Source organism: Peromyscus californicus, unplaced genomic scaffold, assembly GCF_007827085.1.
Source record: "Peromyscus californicus insignis strain IS unplaced genomic scaffold, ASM782708v3 Scaffold_5__1_contigs__length_169319896, whole genome shotgun sequence".
Lineage (NCBI taxonomy): Eukaryota > Metazoa > Chordata > Mammalia > Rodentia > Cricetidae > Peromyscus > Peromyscus californicus.
This window is the reverse complement of record NW_026294573.1, coordinates 10,836,033-10,850,880: the sequence shown is the minus strand read 5'-3', so window position 1 is coordinate 10,850,880 and position 14,848 is coordinate 10,836,033. Positions and strand designations below refer to the sequence as shown.

Genomic DNA, 14,848 nt, shown 5'->3' with positions numbered 1-14,848 from the left:
TCTTTCAGAGAGCAAGGTTCAATTCCCAGCACCCACATGGTCCCTCACAATAAGCACCCACATGGTCCCTCACAATAACTCAGTCCGGGGGGGATCTGATGCCCTCTTCTGGCCTTTTCAGGCACCAGGCATTCATGTGGTACACAGACATACATGCAGGAAAAATACCCAAACACATAAAATAATAAAATAAATACATTTTTTAAAGATTTATTTATTTATTATGTATACAGAAGAGGGTGCCAGATCTCATTACAGATGACTGTGAGTCACCATGTGGTTGCTGGGAATTGAATTCAGGACCTCTGGAAGAACAGTCGGTGCTCTTAACCTCTGAGCCATCTCTCCAGCCCAAATAAATACATTTTTAAAATAGCATTTTAAAAAGAGAAAAAAGAGCAACTTCAAAATGATAAAATAACAATTCCAGCAAAGATAACTTTATTCCATCCCAAATGAGACACAGATGACAGATTCTTCACTTTCCTGTGCATTCTTTGAGCCAAACATGCTAATGAATGAGTTAAGAGGTCCAGCCTTTCCCACACAGCTGCCCCTAAGAAGCCGTATTCGCTCGCTCCTTTCTCAGAAGCTCCAGTGTGCTGAGCTCAAAAGCCTACGTGGTTTGTTCCCAGGAACACAAAGGGAAGGTTCCATCTCCGCCGTCCTCGAAGGCAGAATTAATTCACTAACAAACCACCACGATGGCATGAATAAAACATATCCAGCGACAACAAAGACAAAGTGAAATGTTTTTCAGCAGGAAGTGGCAGCAGTGTAGGAGGGAACAGAAGATAAATCAGGTGCAGAAATCCACAGGCCACACTGGGAGGTGAGTTTTCTTCCTTGGGTTAGAAGCCGCACTCTCTGCCTTTTGGGGGGTAACTGCAGACAGGATGAACCATCTTCTATAGACTACTGGTCATTTCTCACACATCCTCAGCATAAACCATCTCTACACAGGGGCACGACCTCTGCAAAGATGCTGTCTCTAGAGCCCTGTGCTCTGGAAATGCAGGGTTGCTTTCTTGCTATTTGCCTAAGAGTCTCCCATCACCTTCTCTTCCTTCCTTCCTTCCTTCCTTCCTTCCTTCCTTCCTTCCTTCCTTCCTCCTTCCTTCCTTCCTTCTTTCTTTCTTTCTTTTTTTTGTTTTTGTTTTTTTGAGACAGGATTTCTCTTTGTAGCTTTGGAGCCTGTCCTGGAACTGACTCTGTAGACCAGGCTGGCCTTGAACTCACAGAGATCCACCTGCCTCTGCCTCCTTCCTGAGTGCTGGGATTAAAGTTGTGCGCCACCATCACCCAGCTACCCTTTCTACTCTGTATCCATAGTTTGTCTTTCTTTAGCAGCCAGCTTCTGGATGAAAGCTTCCTTAGTTATGTGGCTTTTGTAGAAAACACGATGTCACAAGGCCGAAGGGTTAAGACAACACTCAGGTATTCTCAGCAGTCTGCAGGGCAGGATTGGTTGATTCTGAGGGCTCAGAGGGGTAACTTGTTGCACGACTGACTCTCTGCAGACTCTGGGTTTGTCTCTGTACCCGCCCCCCACCCCCGCTTGTAGACCATTTTCACTCCAGCAGCCTCTGCCTTCACAAGGCCTCTTGGAAAGAACACCAGTCACTGTATTTGAGACTCACCCTAGACCAGGATGGTCTCAACAAACTGCATCTTCAAAGATGCTACTGAAAGGTCACATTCTGAGGTCACAGAGTACACGAATGTTGGAAGGAGTTCTCCAACCCTGAAGCAGAGCCCACATGTGTTGTTACCTCTTTCTATGGGTCTCATTACAACCTGCATCTGCAACTACATTGTACTGCCTACTGCATGAATGTGTGTGTCTTATACCCCAAAGGCATCTTAAGCCCCATGAGAGAGAAACAATCCTATATCATCTCCGTTGTGTTTCAGTGACAGACAGGCGTTTTCCTCATAGATACTGTTGAATAATAAATATAATGCTCTGTTTTGTCATTTAAATATGATCTCTAAAATAGAAATATTAGCCACAGCCCAGGCTGGGATGCAGTTCAGTAGTAAAGTACTGGTTTAGCTGGAGGCAGACCCTAGATTCTGTCCTCCACATTGGGAAGAGTATGCCTTCAATTCTTGTTCCTTCCCTTCTGTATCCTGCCCAAGGGATTGAAACTTTGATTTCTTCATAAGATTCTTGAACTACCAACAGAAATATGAATTCTTTTGCATGCATTATAAGAGCGCATTGCATTCCTTTGTTGAAAAGGTTGTTTCAACAATATGAAGCAACCATACAGGCGTCATAGGCAGGGCAGTACCTGTCAGGGCTGAAATACCAGAGCTGGGTTTGTAAGCACTGACACTGGCCTCTGTACGCCACTTGTGACTAACTCTAATTGTGAAGCTGGAGAAGACATTTTACCTCCAGGGGCCATTTTGCAAGGGCAGCAGCAGCAGTATCATCACTGACTAGAGAGCAGGCCTGGCCTTTAGTCGGTCCTGGCCAGGCAGGCTGCTAAACATTCTACTTGGTACAGGGAAATATCTTCCATATCAAAGGAATATCTGGCTGCAAATACCAAAACTGTTCACAGAGCTGTACTAGATAACTCCACGTTTGATCTTCCAGCCTCACCTGGAGATATGTTTCTTCTTGACTAGAATATGGAACCCAGGCTCATAGAAAAAGAGAGTATTGTCCGTTTTCTATTATTTTTCCCTTTCCAAGAGCTCTTTCAGATTTTTTTCCCTTAATCCATTCCTGCGGCAGTTTGAATAAGAAATGTTCTCCATGGTCTCAGGCACTTGAAAACTTTGTCCCCAATTAGTAGCACTGTCTGGGGAGGTTTAGAGGGTGCATTCTTGCTGGAGGAAGTATGTCAGTGAGAAAAGGCTTTGAGGTTAAAAAGCCGTGCGCCGTGTCTAGTTCAACTCTCTCTGCTTCCTGCTTGGGCTTGAGAATGTGAGCTTACAGCTTCCTGTGCCTGCTGCTTGCTGCTGTGCCTCGCTGTCATGATAGACTCATCCCCAAATCATATGCTCAGTTAAACCCTTCAGGAAGTTGATTTTTTTTTGTCACCCTTCATGAAATGTTACTATCACAAGCATGTTAACGTATACACTGTACAAACATTTATGCATTAAATATTCTAGAATAAGCTAATCTTGTATGTAAGAGGACAATGAGCTTTTGTGAAAATCGTCACAGGAGCTAAGGGTGTGGTTCAGTGGTATAGTATTGATTAGCATGCATGAAGCGTTGGTTTCATCTCCAGCAAGGAAAAAAAAAAGCGATCTGAACCTGGCATGGTGGTGCTTGACTGTAATCTCAGCTACTAAAGAGGCTGAGAGGATTATTTGAACCCAGAGTTCAAGGCCAGCCTGGGCAACATAGTGAGACTATTTTCTTTTTTTTTTTTTAGGTATATAAAGGAGAAAGGGGGAAATGGGGAGAGAGGTTTAAGTGAGGAGAGGATGGAAGAGTACAGAAGAGGAGGGGTTTAGGATACAGATAACCAATACTAAGGGTGTTTGGACAAAGGCATAGAGAAACCAAAGATTTTTTAAAAGGTAGATAGATAGATAGATAGATAGATAGATAGATAGATAGATAGAAAGATAGAAGTGAGTTTAATTGAATTACCCTACACAAAGGATGATACTCTTCTCAGAAGCCACAATTGCTAAGTCAAAAGCCCTGAACCAGGTGTGGGACACCTCTCCTGAAATTGTTAGGTGTCCTGGAGACCTCCCAAACAATGCAGGCTATTGCTCTTACTCTTGTTTGCCTACAGGCACTTAATGGTAAAACTCTATTGCTAAAGACATCACATACTTTCGTCACAGGACACGGAGGAATCTAGATGATACTGACCAAGAAGCTTCCTTGATTCTAGATAGATTTCACAGTGTTAGAGCGTGCTATACAGCCTCCAAGTGGGAGAGGAATCAACATTTTTACCTAGCTGAGAATTCTCTGTGCTACAATAATGACTGTCCATGGGTGCAATGGTGGTCTAAATCTTATGGGGGTAACCAATCACTCTTTAGTTGGCTTTAGGCCTAATCCATAGATGGGAACACATGTCTGCTACTGTAAATCTGGCCAAGAACCCATGGCTAGGGAGGTATTAGGACTTAGGGGTGACACTACTTCAACTATTTTGCTGAATGAACATATTATCAAACTGCCCTCTAAATTCATGTCTTTATACCCATAGATTAGTACAGCTCTCAGACCTCATTAGAGAAGATTCTTTGTGCAGTGGACAGCAGTTAACTAAAGTACAGAGAAAGGTGTCATTGGAGTACACAACCACAAATGGGACATCTAGATTACACCCTCTCCCCTCAAGGCTCAGGGACCATTGTGGAAGAGGATAATATTGTTTAGAGCTAGAGATCGAGAAGGACTGGAGTGAAACAATGTCTTCCAGCCTTGACAGGACTTGCTGTGCTCATGAACTCAGAGCAGCTGCCTGTACAAAATCAAGCCAATCAGCATTCCAGCATGGAGAGGCAAGAGGCGCAAGAGCTCCCACCATAGCTAAGGAGTTATTGACAGTTGATGGCTTCTGGGAGAAGGAGAGTCAGTTTTCTTTAGAGGTATGACCCCTAGTAGGTCAACCACCCTCCAGTGGATGGCCTCACACATGAGTATATGGGTGGCATAAATTGAAGTTTGTGGGTTCTTTTAAGGGACACGAAGTTTGAAGGAGGCATGGGGTATACCTGGGAGGAGTTGGGGGAAGGAGTAGGGGGTAAATATGATCAAAATACATTGTACGTGTGTATGAAAGGATCTGAAAGAATGAAGATATTACAATTTTAAAAATAGTAAAATCCACCAGGCAGTGGTGGCACATGCCTTTAATCCCAGCATTTGAGAGGCAGAGGCAGGTGGATCTCTGTAAGTTCGGGGCCAGCTTGATCGACAGAGTGAGTTCCAGGACATCCAGGGCTGTTATGTATAAAAATCTTGTCTTGGACAACAACAAAAAAGTAAAATCCAAAAATGTGGTAAAATACATTTAATGTAAGGCACAAAGCTACACACAGAAACCTTGTCTCAAAAAACTAAATTAAAAAAAAAATTTACTATCTAAGGCATTTTTAAGTGGGCAATCCAGTGACATTCAGGACACTTGATGTTTAACACTTATAGCCATCCAACTCCAGAAGTGTTTCTATCTTATAAAACTGCTGCCCAGCACTCATGAAGGGACAGTTCCCTGTTCCCTCTGCCAGTCCATGGCAACTACAATTCTGCTTTCTGCCTCTGTGAGTCCGAGTGTTCTAGGTATCTCCAAGCATCTATCTTTTGGAGATTATTTAATATCTGCTACTGTATATCTCCAAGCTTCATCCATGTTGCAGCATGTAGACGAAATTCTAAACGGTCTTATTAAATAGGAAACACAGAGCCAAATACAGAGTTAAAGCCAAAGAGATCAGAGCAAGAGCCACGACTACCTTACCTTAACTGACAACCTTGCTGCCGTCGCTTCACCTGAGAGAGAGAGAAAGAGAGAGAGAGAGGGACCTTCTTCCTGTGTGTCTTGTGTTTTATTGCTTTCCTGTTCTGCCCTCTCATTGGCTCTAAGCCCAGCCACATGACTTCCGTGTCACTTCCTGTCTATACAGACCTCCTGGTCTCTATGGTTGGTACTGAGATTAAAGACTCAGGTCACCACACTTGGTTGTCCTTGAACACACAGAGACTCTGCCTGCCATGTGATCTGATTAAGGGCATGGGCTACCACCACCTGACTTCTATTCCTGACTCGCTAATGACCTCTGATCTCCAGGCAAACTTTATTTATTAACATACAAATAAAATCACATTTCAGCACAATAAAAATATCACCACAGCAGCATGTGTCAAAATGTCTTGCATTTAAATTTTTACATTTATTTATATGGGGTGTGTGTGTGTGTGTGTGTGTGTGTGTGTGTGTGTGTGTGTACACGCATGCCATGGCATATGTGGAGATGAAAGGACAACTTGCAAGAGTTGACTTTCTCCTTCTACCTTGTGGGCCCCAGGATCAGTCTCAGGTCATCAGTCTTGGGGGACTATATTCACTGAGCCATCTTGTTAGCCCTCTTTCATTTTGAAAGCTGGATAATATTCTATTATATGTACATACTGTATCTTGTTCTTTCGCTTCTCTCTGGCTACAAACTTTTTAACTGTTAAAAAATAAGTGGCGCACGCCTTTAATCCCAGCACTCGGGAGGCAGAGCCAGGCGGATCTCTGTGAGTTCGAGGCCAGCCTGGGCTACCAAGTGAGTCCCAGGAAAGGCGCAAAGCTACACGGAGAAACCCTGTCTCGAAAAACCAAAAAAAAAAAAAAAAAAAAAAAAAAAATAATCCTGTTACTAACATGTATATAAAACTCTTCCACATTCTGTTTTCAATTTGTACAATATGTTCTCTTTAAGATTGCTTTTAATTTTTATGTGTATGAGTGTTTTGACTGCATGTGTAAAAAGTGCACCATGTGCATGCAGTGCCCTTGGAGGCCAGAAGAGGGCATTAGATAGCCTGAAATGAGTAATAGGTAGTTGTGAGCTGCCACGTGGGTGCTAGGAACTGAACCTGGATACTCTGGAAAGTCAGCCAGTGCTCTTAACCACTGAGCCATCTCTCGAGCCCCTGCTCTGAATTCTTTGGGGTCTATATATAGAAGAGAAATTGCTGGATCGTGTGGTAATTCTATTAAGTTTTTGAGGGGCTGCTGCACTCTTTCTGGGGTTGCCACTGATGCTATACAGACAGTCCAGTTTCCCTATATCCTCAGCACCACTCATTTTTCTGTCTGTTCGGGTGTTGTATTTTCTTACAGGGCCTTACTACCTGGGATGAGGTAGTATCTCATTGTGGTGTGACTTGAGTCCCTGGAATGATTCTAATGGTGTTTTTCCTTATCCTCAACAAAAGAACCAATGCAACGCAGAGGAGTCGAGACTGATTCTGTCCCCTGCCAGTTTCAGAGGTTTCAATCCATCATGACAAGGAGTATCCAACAAAGCAGTTCACCTCATGGTGTCCAGCTGAGAGGAAGAGAACACCACATCCCAGACCTTCTCCTCCTTCTTTTATTCCATCCAAGCCTAGCCCCAGCCTATTGGGGTGGGTCCTGTGGAACTACCCTCCCACACTCCCAGAACCACGCTTTATAGGCTTCCCAACCCCATCAAATGGACAAGCAAGGATAAATAGTGTGTGTGTGTGTGTGTGTGTGTGTGTGTGTGTGTGTGTGTGTGTGTGTTGGGAAGGTGCACATCTGTCATCCCAGCATTCAGGAAGCAGAGGCAGGTGGATCTCTATGAGTCTGGAAGCCAGCCTGGTCTACACAGCCGGTTCTGAGTCAGCCCGGGCTACTGTTAGGCCCTTGTTGAAAAAAACAAAAAACAAACAAACAAACAAACAAACAAACAAACAAACCATAAATGAGTTGGTCACATGACGGTGTTGCCATTTTGTTTATCTAAATTGTGTCCTTTGGTTATTTTTAAGGCTGAGTACATTTAATTTACATGAAATAGTTCTCTGTTCAAAGATCTGTAAGGATTGTGCTGAGCAAACCCAAAGAGGCAGCATGCCAAATGTGCCTCTCAACAACGAGAAGACTGAAGCTTCACAGTCCAGCACTGTGGAGACTGGATCTAAAAATATCCACTCAATAAAGCTTCACTAGGACTGGAGAGGGACAGCCCCTATCCAGGGGTGTCTCACGCAGAAAAATGGCATGGCAGACATGGCCCAGCAAGAGCTGGATGCACCGAAAACCCTCTACGGGTTCTTCTCCAGGAGCAGCTGTCAAAACAATTTACAGGCAAGATTGACAGCTCATTAGCATCCCTTAGCCAACCAGGGTGCAGACTGCTTTCCAGCAGCCAGAGCAAAGGAGAGGAAGCAGCTGCCCTTGGCCATGAGGCTCCAGCTCCACTTCTTCTGACATGATTCACATTAACAACAGGCATGCTTGTGGACTGGGTTTTTAGTCACACGGGGTTGTCATCACAAGTCACAGATCCTCAACTGCTTCTTATAATTGACTGTGATGAAGTATCACGCCCGTCCTCACAGGAGGGCAAACAAACATTTGTCAGGAAAGTCCTCTTTTGTGTGAGATTCACAAACAGTGCTTAAGTGTAAAATGGACTCCTGTTTCTCTTTGCAAAATATTTATTTTAACCGTCACAAAGTTGGGTGCTTTGTTCTTTGTTTTTGAGTGTTTAGGCATTTGTACAGCCTTAGTGGTAATGCCTAATATCCCTGGGTCTGCTTTATATTACATCTGTAAAATAAAGGAGTTAAACTAAACCACTAAGGCTCCCTCTAGTTCTAAAAGTTTATGGTTCTGGTTGCATTTATACACATTTCTCCAGGGCAATTTCACAACTGAGCATTAAAACCAGCAATAATTGATGAGAGGTATTTTGAAATACAAGTAGTTGATCTCTTAGATTATGAGAAATGCTTAGAACAATAAATAGTATGGACTGGAGAGATGGGCCAGCAGGTTAGATCTTTTGCCCCCCTTGGAAAGGACCCAGGTTCACAGCCTTCTGTAACTCCTGTTCCAGGGGATCAGACGCCCTCTACTGGCCACTGCAGGCACTACATTCATGTGGTGCATATACATAATTCCGCCAAACACTCATAAACATAAAATTAAATTAAATCAACATTTTCTAAAGTAATAAATGTTATAACCAGGCAGTGTACACCTGTAACTCCAGCACTCTGGAAACAGAAGCAGGAAGATCATGATTTCGAGGCCAGTCTGGGCCACATAACAGATCTCCATCTTTAAAACAAAACAATCCAAATTTCCCAAATTATAAACATTCTTTTTATGAAACTTTTTAGCAATAACAACTATTTAAGCAAAGAAGAAATTACGCAAGTCATCTTCCATTACACACAGCATACAAAACAAATAAAAAGCACACTTTTCCATAACTTGATACTTATTCTCTAACATCACTATGAAATTTGGGTATCTGTAGCTAAAAGGGGAATTTTTTTTCAGTGACAAACCCCAGACTCATACTGTATGAAATATAGAATATATAAACATATGCATATGAATTATATATTATATAATATATATATTATAGAAATTACATGATACAAACATATATAAAACAGCCTGAAATAGGAAAATATACTTAATAAGAAATGTATTGCTATTGTATATAAAAGTCACTATTCTGACCAGGTGTCATGATGGTGCACGCCTATAAAATCCCAGTGCTCAGGAGGTTAAGGCAGGAGAATTGTTACAAATACAAGGCCAGCCTGGGCTACACAGTGAGTGTCCTATCCTTCAGCTGTGGGTTCCAGGGACTGAACTCACGTCGTCAGGCTTGGTGGCAGGCCACTTTATCCAGTGAGCCGTCTCGCTGGTCCTCTTCATTTCTCTTTACTGAGTTGTTCATCAGATGAACGTGCCAGAACTGTGTAGGGAAAAAGACTTCATGTCACTAAAGGAGCCATGTGTCAGCATGAAGTTTATCCTGTCCAGGTTCGTTTGTTCAGTCATCATAGATTTACTGAGCACCGAGCAGGGGATGGGAGAGTGCATGGGAGATGACAGACCTGGGCCCTCATGTGACTGGGATTTACAATTCGTGTTTGAAGTCACAGTTTATCTCACCTAGAGGTCAAGGCATTCTAGAGTCATCAACCTTGACATTCAGTCACCAGGGAGTAAAGGATAATACAAGTCACAGGAATAAGTTCTCATGACCTTGGGTAGGCAGGGACTTTCCAATGTGATAAGCTCAGAAGCAGTTAGAGGGGAAAAAATGACTTGGATCTTATCAAGCTAAAAACCCAGTAACAAATAAACCATCAAGAAAGTACAAGGCTGTCCAATGACAGAAATATTTATAAACTGTGTCTCTATGGGGCAGGAGAGATGGCTCAGCACTTAAGAGCTCTGGCTGCTCTTCCAGAGAACCCAGGCTCAGTTTGCAGCACCTACAAGGCAGCTCACAACCATCCGTAACTTCAGTTCCAGAGGACACGGTGCCCTCTTCTGACCTCCACTGGCACCAGCACATATGTGGTGCACATACACACATTCAACAAAATACTCATATATGCCAGGTGGCAGTGGCGCACACCTTTAATCCCAGCACTCGGGAGGCAGAGCCAGGCGGATCTCTGTGAGTTCAAGGCCAGCCTGGGCTACAGAGTGAGTTCCAGGAAAGGTGCAAAGCTACACAGAGAAACCCTGTCTCCAAAAACAAAAACAAAAACAAAAACAAAAACTCATATATACAAAATAATAAATCTAAAAAGAAAATTTAAACTGCATCTCTGATAAGCATCTCCTATCCAGATTATGTGAAGAACTTTCACAATTCAATAACACAAAGAAAAATTGCCTTTTATAAATTTTAATTTGTTATTTTTTAATTTTATGTTTTATATATGTGGGTGTTTTCCCTGCAATACATGCATGTGTACCACATACATGCCGTGAAGGTCAGAAGGGGGTGTCAGATCCTCTGTAATGGGTGCTCGGAATTGAACCCAGGTCCTCTGCAAGAGCAGCAAATGGTCAGTCCTAACCACTGGGCCATCTCTCCAGCCCCGTTTCCTGTTATTGTTGTTTGTTGTTGTTGTTTTTAAGGGGAAAATACTTGAATATACATTTCCCCCCAAAAGACATACAAATAGCCAGTAAGCACATAAAAAGATCCTGACTATCCAGAATCGTTTTTGGGGAAATGCAGATCAAAACCACCACGAGACACCATTTCACACCCACTCGTGAGGCTGTTATCAGTAGGCAACAATGACAAATGTCGGCCAGGCCTTGAGATGACTGGGTTGCTTATACACTACTCCAGGGATGTGAAGTGGAGCAGCAGCTTGGACAACTGCTTGGCAAGTCCTGGAAGAGTCATGCATAGTTAACACACGGCCCAGCAGTGCGTGCCTAGATACACATACAAGAGTACTGAGAAAACATGTCCATACAGACATCCATGCTCAAACATCCAAGGCAGCATCATTTATGAGCCCCAAATGCAAACAACTCACATGCTGTGTTCATACAAATGGAGTAGCAGTCAGTCATAAAACAGGTGGAACTTCCATAAGAACTTCATTGAGAATGAGGCTTGAAGACACTGTCCTTGGTGAGGGAAGCCAGGCCCCAGATTGTGTGATGAAACATTGGTAATCAGCAAAACAAATATACAGATGCACAAAGGGGGTTTGTGGCTGCCTTGGCTGGGGGCACAGAACGGGAACATCTGTAGATGGGGTTTCTCTTGGGGTGGATACAAATGTTCCGCACTTGGGCAATGGCTGAGACTTTGTGATTAAGTAGAACATGGCTGAATTTCGTATTTAGAAGGAGCGGTTTTAGGGCATTATAAGGTGGATTATACCTTAGATTTTAAAAAATGCCAAGACAATACCAGTGACTGAAGTCTTCGACGGGAGCGTGTCAAACAAGTGAGAAAGCACACCCACCCTCAGTGGAGGGCAACCGGTGACTGAGGAAAGAGAGACATGAGAAGGGGGTTGGGGGCTGAAGGACGGTTGGATATTTCTGCCAAAGTCAGCACACGTTTATTTTCCTTTCCCCAAAAATTACTGGGGGAAAAATCAAAGGATTCTAGAAGATGGCTCTGTCAGTAAAATACATGGACGTCTGAGTTCAGATCCCCAGCTCTCATGTAAACACTGTGCACAGCATGCTTCTGTAACCATGGTCCTTGGATGGAGCTCATTGATTGTAGCCTCTGCAGATGCACAGATAGGTGTGCACATCTACATATATATACACACCACACACACACAAATAAAATGAAATAAAAATCAATGAAAGGGGGATGACGTGTAGCTCAGTGATAGAGAGCTAGTCCAGCATGGACATGGCCTGGTACATGGCTGGGGTTCATCCCTAGCACAAAGGGAGGAGAGGGGAGAGGGAGACAGGAGAGTGGGGAAGAAAGACGGACAAGGAGAGGAAGGTGGGAGGGAGGAAGAGAGGAGAAGAGGGAGGACTTTCCATAAATAAAACCACAGCCGCAAAGGTAGATGTCCTCTGGGGAGGCACAAGGGGAATGTGGGAATAGTCACGAGCCATCCTAAGAAGGAACTGGCTGCCACTGCGGAGAGCCAGGCTGCAGGAGGGAGACCAGCCTCTCTGCTCCCGCTTCTTCTTCCCTGGTGGCCTTGTGCCACTACCGTCACTCATTTTGCTTTGAAAATCCCAGACCACTGCCTTCTAAAGGTCCCACAAATCCTCGCGGGACTTGGGGACTCATTGGAATATACTGGGAGTCCTGGCTGCCTCTGGTCCCTCCTACCTGCACTGTCCCTGGGTCTCCTGCCTCCACTCCAGGCACAGATAACCGCCTCTGTGGTGGACTCCAAGGCCTCCTCAGGTACTGAGAGCAGCAGGCAGAGGACTGAGGAATTAAGAGACGTGCTTAGAGAGTCTCAAAATAAAGAAGGGTATGTTGGAGAGAGAACACCCCAGGAATGGGGCAGGAGAGATTGCACAATGGTTAAGCACACTAGCTGCTCTTCCAGAGAACCTGGCTTCAATTCCAGCACCCACATGGCAGCTCACAACAATCTGTAACTCCAGTTCTTGGGAATCTAAATGCCCACCTCTGACTTCCCAAGGCTCCAGGCACACACACAGCACACAAACATACGTGCAGGCAAAATACCCATACACATAAAATAAAAACAATAAATACATTTTTAAAAACAAAACCCAGAAAACTAGATAACAAAGATTTCAAAAATGTAATTAATAAACTTATTAAATTTTTTTTTTTTTTGGTTTTTTCGAGACAGGGTTTCTCTGTGTAGCTTTGCGCCTGTCCTGGAACTTACTCTGTAGCCCAGGCTGGCCTCGAACTCACAGAGATCCGCCTGCCTCTGCCTCCCGAGTGCTGGGATTAAAGGCGTGCGCCGCCACCACCGCCCAGCTTTATTAAATAATTTAATAAACATGAATATGTGGCCACAAACAAATGCATGCACATTTATATATAGTCTATTATAATGTATATATGCATTATGTATGTGTGTGTATTGAGAGAGAGGGGAATGCTAACAAAGAGAGAGAGAATGCTAACAAAAACCAGAGTTCATCATCTTTCTTGCACATTTTTGAGAACATGTGGAAAAAATTCTTTAAAATTAAACCATGAATTGGGTCATAAAAGAAGTCTCAGTAAATTCCAAAGGTGCAGGATCATAGCCACGCAGACCTTGTTCCTCAACTCAAATGCAATAAAATTAGAATTTAATAACAAAGGCAGGGCCCAAAAAACACCAGACACCAGGCACCCCAAAGCGTCCTGAGGGAAAAGCCACGTGTTTTGAAGGAGACCCAAAGGAAAATGAAGACGGTCTTAGGGTGTGGTAATAATGTGTACACTTGTCTGTGCTGCTGAGAACCCAGCAGGAGGAGCCTCTTGCGTGGGACCAGCATTGTGCCCCATGGACTTCCATGCCAAGGCAGAGTCAGGGATGGAGTCACGTGATTTTGAATGCTGAAGTTGAAGGGGAGTTGGCTCCCTCTGTCTCTCCCCCAAATTGCCCAGCTTGGCCTTGAACTCTTGATGCTGTGCTGTTTGTGTGTTTGAGAGACAGGGTCTCACTATGTAACCCTGACTGCGCTGGAGCTCACTATGTAGACCAGCCTGGCTGCAAACTCAAAGAGATCCTCCTGGCTCCCAAGTGCTGGGATTGAAGGCGTCCACCACTACGCCTGCCCTGCCGCCGCCAATCTTGCTGACATAGAGTGTGAATTAGGAATGTCTAGGTTATTACATGAAGTAGCTGAGTGGTATGTGTGGGGGTGCAGGTGCTTGCACTCATGTGTGCAGATGTGGACACCAGATGTCAATGTGAGGTGTCTTCCTCTGTCTCTCTCCTACCTTTTTCATTTTTTTCTTGTTCGTTTGGTTTTTGTGTGTATATATGTGTGGCAGGGTCTCACTATATAGCCCTGGCTGCCCTGTAACTCACTCAGTAGACCAGCCTGACCTGGAACTCACAGAGATCCACCTGCCTCTACCTCCAGAGTGCTTGGATTGAATGCAGGTGTCATCATACCTTTTATACATACACACACAAATGTATATATATATGTTTATACACACACATATGCATCATACATACACACATATATTTATACACATACATCATACACACACCGCACACACACACACTGTGTGTGTGCGGTGTGTGTGTGTGTCTTAATATGGAGAGTACTAGGATTAAAGTGTGTGCCATCACATCTGACTATTTTTTGAGTCACAGAACTCGGAGCTCACCAGTTTGGCTAGACTGGAGGGTCAGTGAGCCCCAGAGATCCTCTTATCTCTGTCCGCAAACCCCCAGAACTGTGGTTACAGACATTCACTGGGTCTGGCTTTTCTGTGGGTTCTGGGATCTGACTCAGTACTTTACGCTTGAGCAGCAAGTACTTTTACCCACTGAGCCCCCTCCCCAGTATTGCACAAGCACCTTTATCAGACATCATGCCTCACTGCCCTTGACAAGATCATCCTAAACTTTGGGAGGAACTTAACCCTCTGCTTACGTGCTATATGGTCCCTGCAGATGCCGCCCCAAGCTTAAGGCGTGGCTACAAATCCAACCTAAGGGGCCATCATTTCCAAAGCACTGTGGCTGCTTTAGATATGGGGATACAGATGGTGATCAGTCTGCCCTTAGGAAGATTTTAGCAGTGTTTGCTGTGGTCCTAGGGTAGAACCTGGGACACATGCCGGACAAGGCTTCTTCTAGTTTTCTATATTCCCATTCCTTTCTTTTTTGAGACAGGTTCTCAGTATAGCCAGGAAG

At 44.0% G+C, this 14,848-nt stretch overlaps 1 long non-coding RNA gene across 1 annotated transcript in view; it reads left to right on the top strand.

Moving 5' to 3' along the window:
* The first annotated feature begins 290 nt into the window (after window positions 1-290).
* LOC128097726 (uncharacterized) overlaps window positions 291-14,848 on the top strand; it is a 38,493-nt gene continuing 23,935 nt past the window's right edge. The window contains exon 1 of the long non-coding RNA XR_008213951.1: window positions 291-832. This is a non-coding gene — a long non-coding RNA (uncharacterized LOC128097726). The remainder of the gene's footprint in view (window positions 833-14,848) is intronic.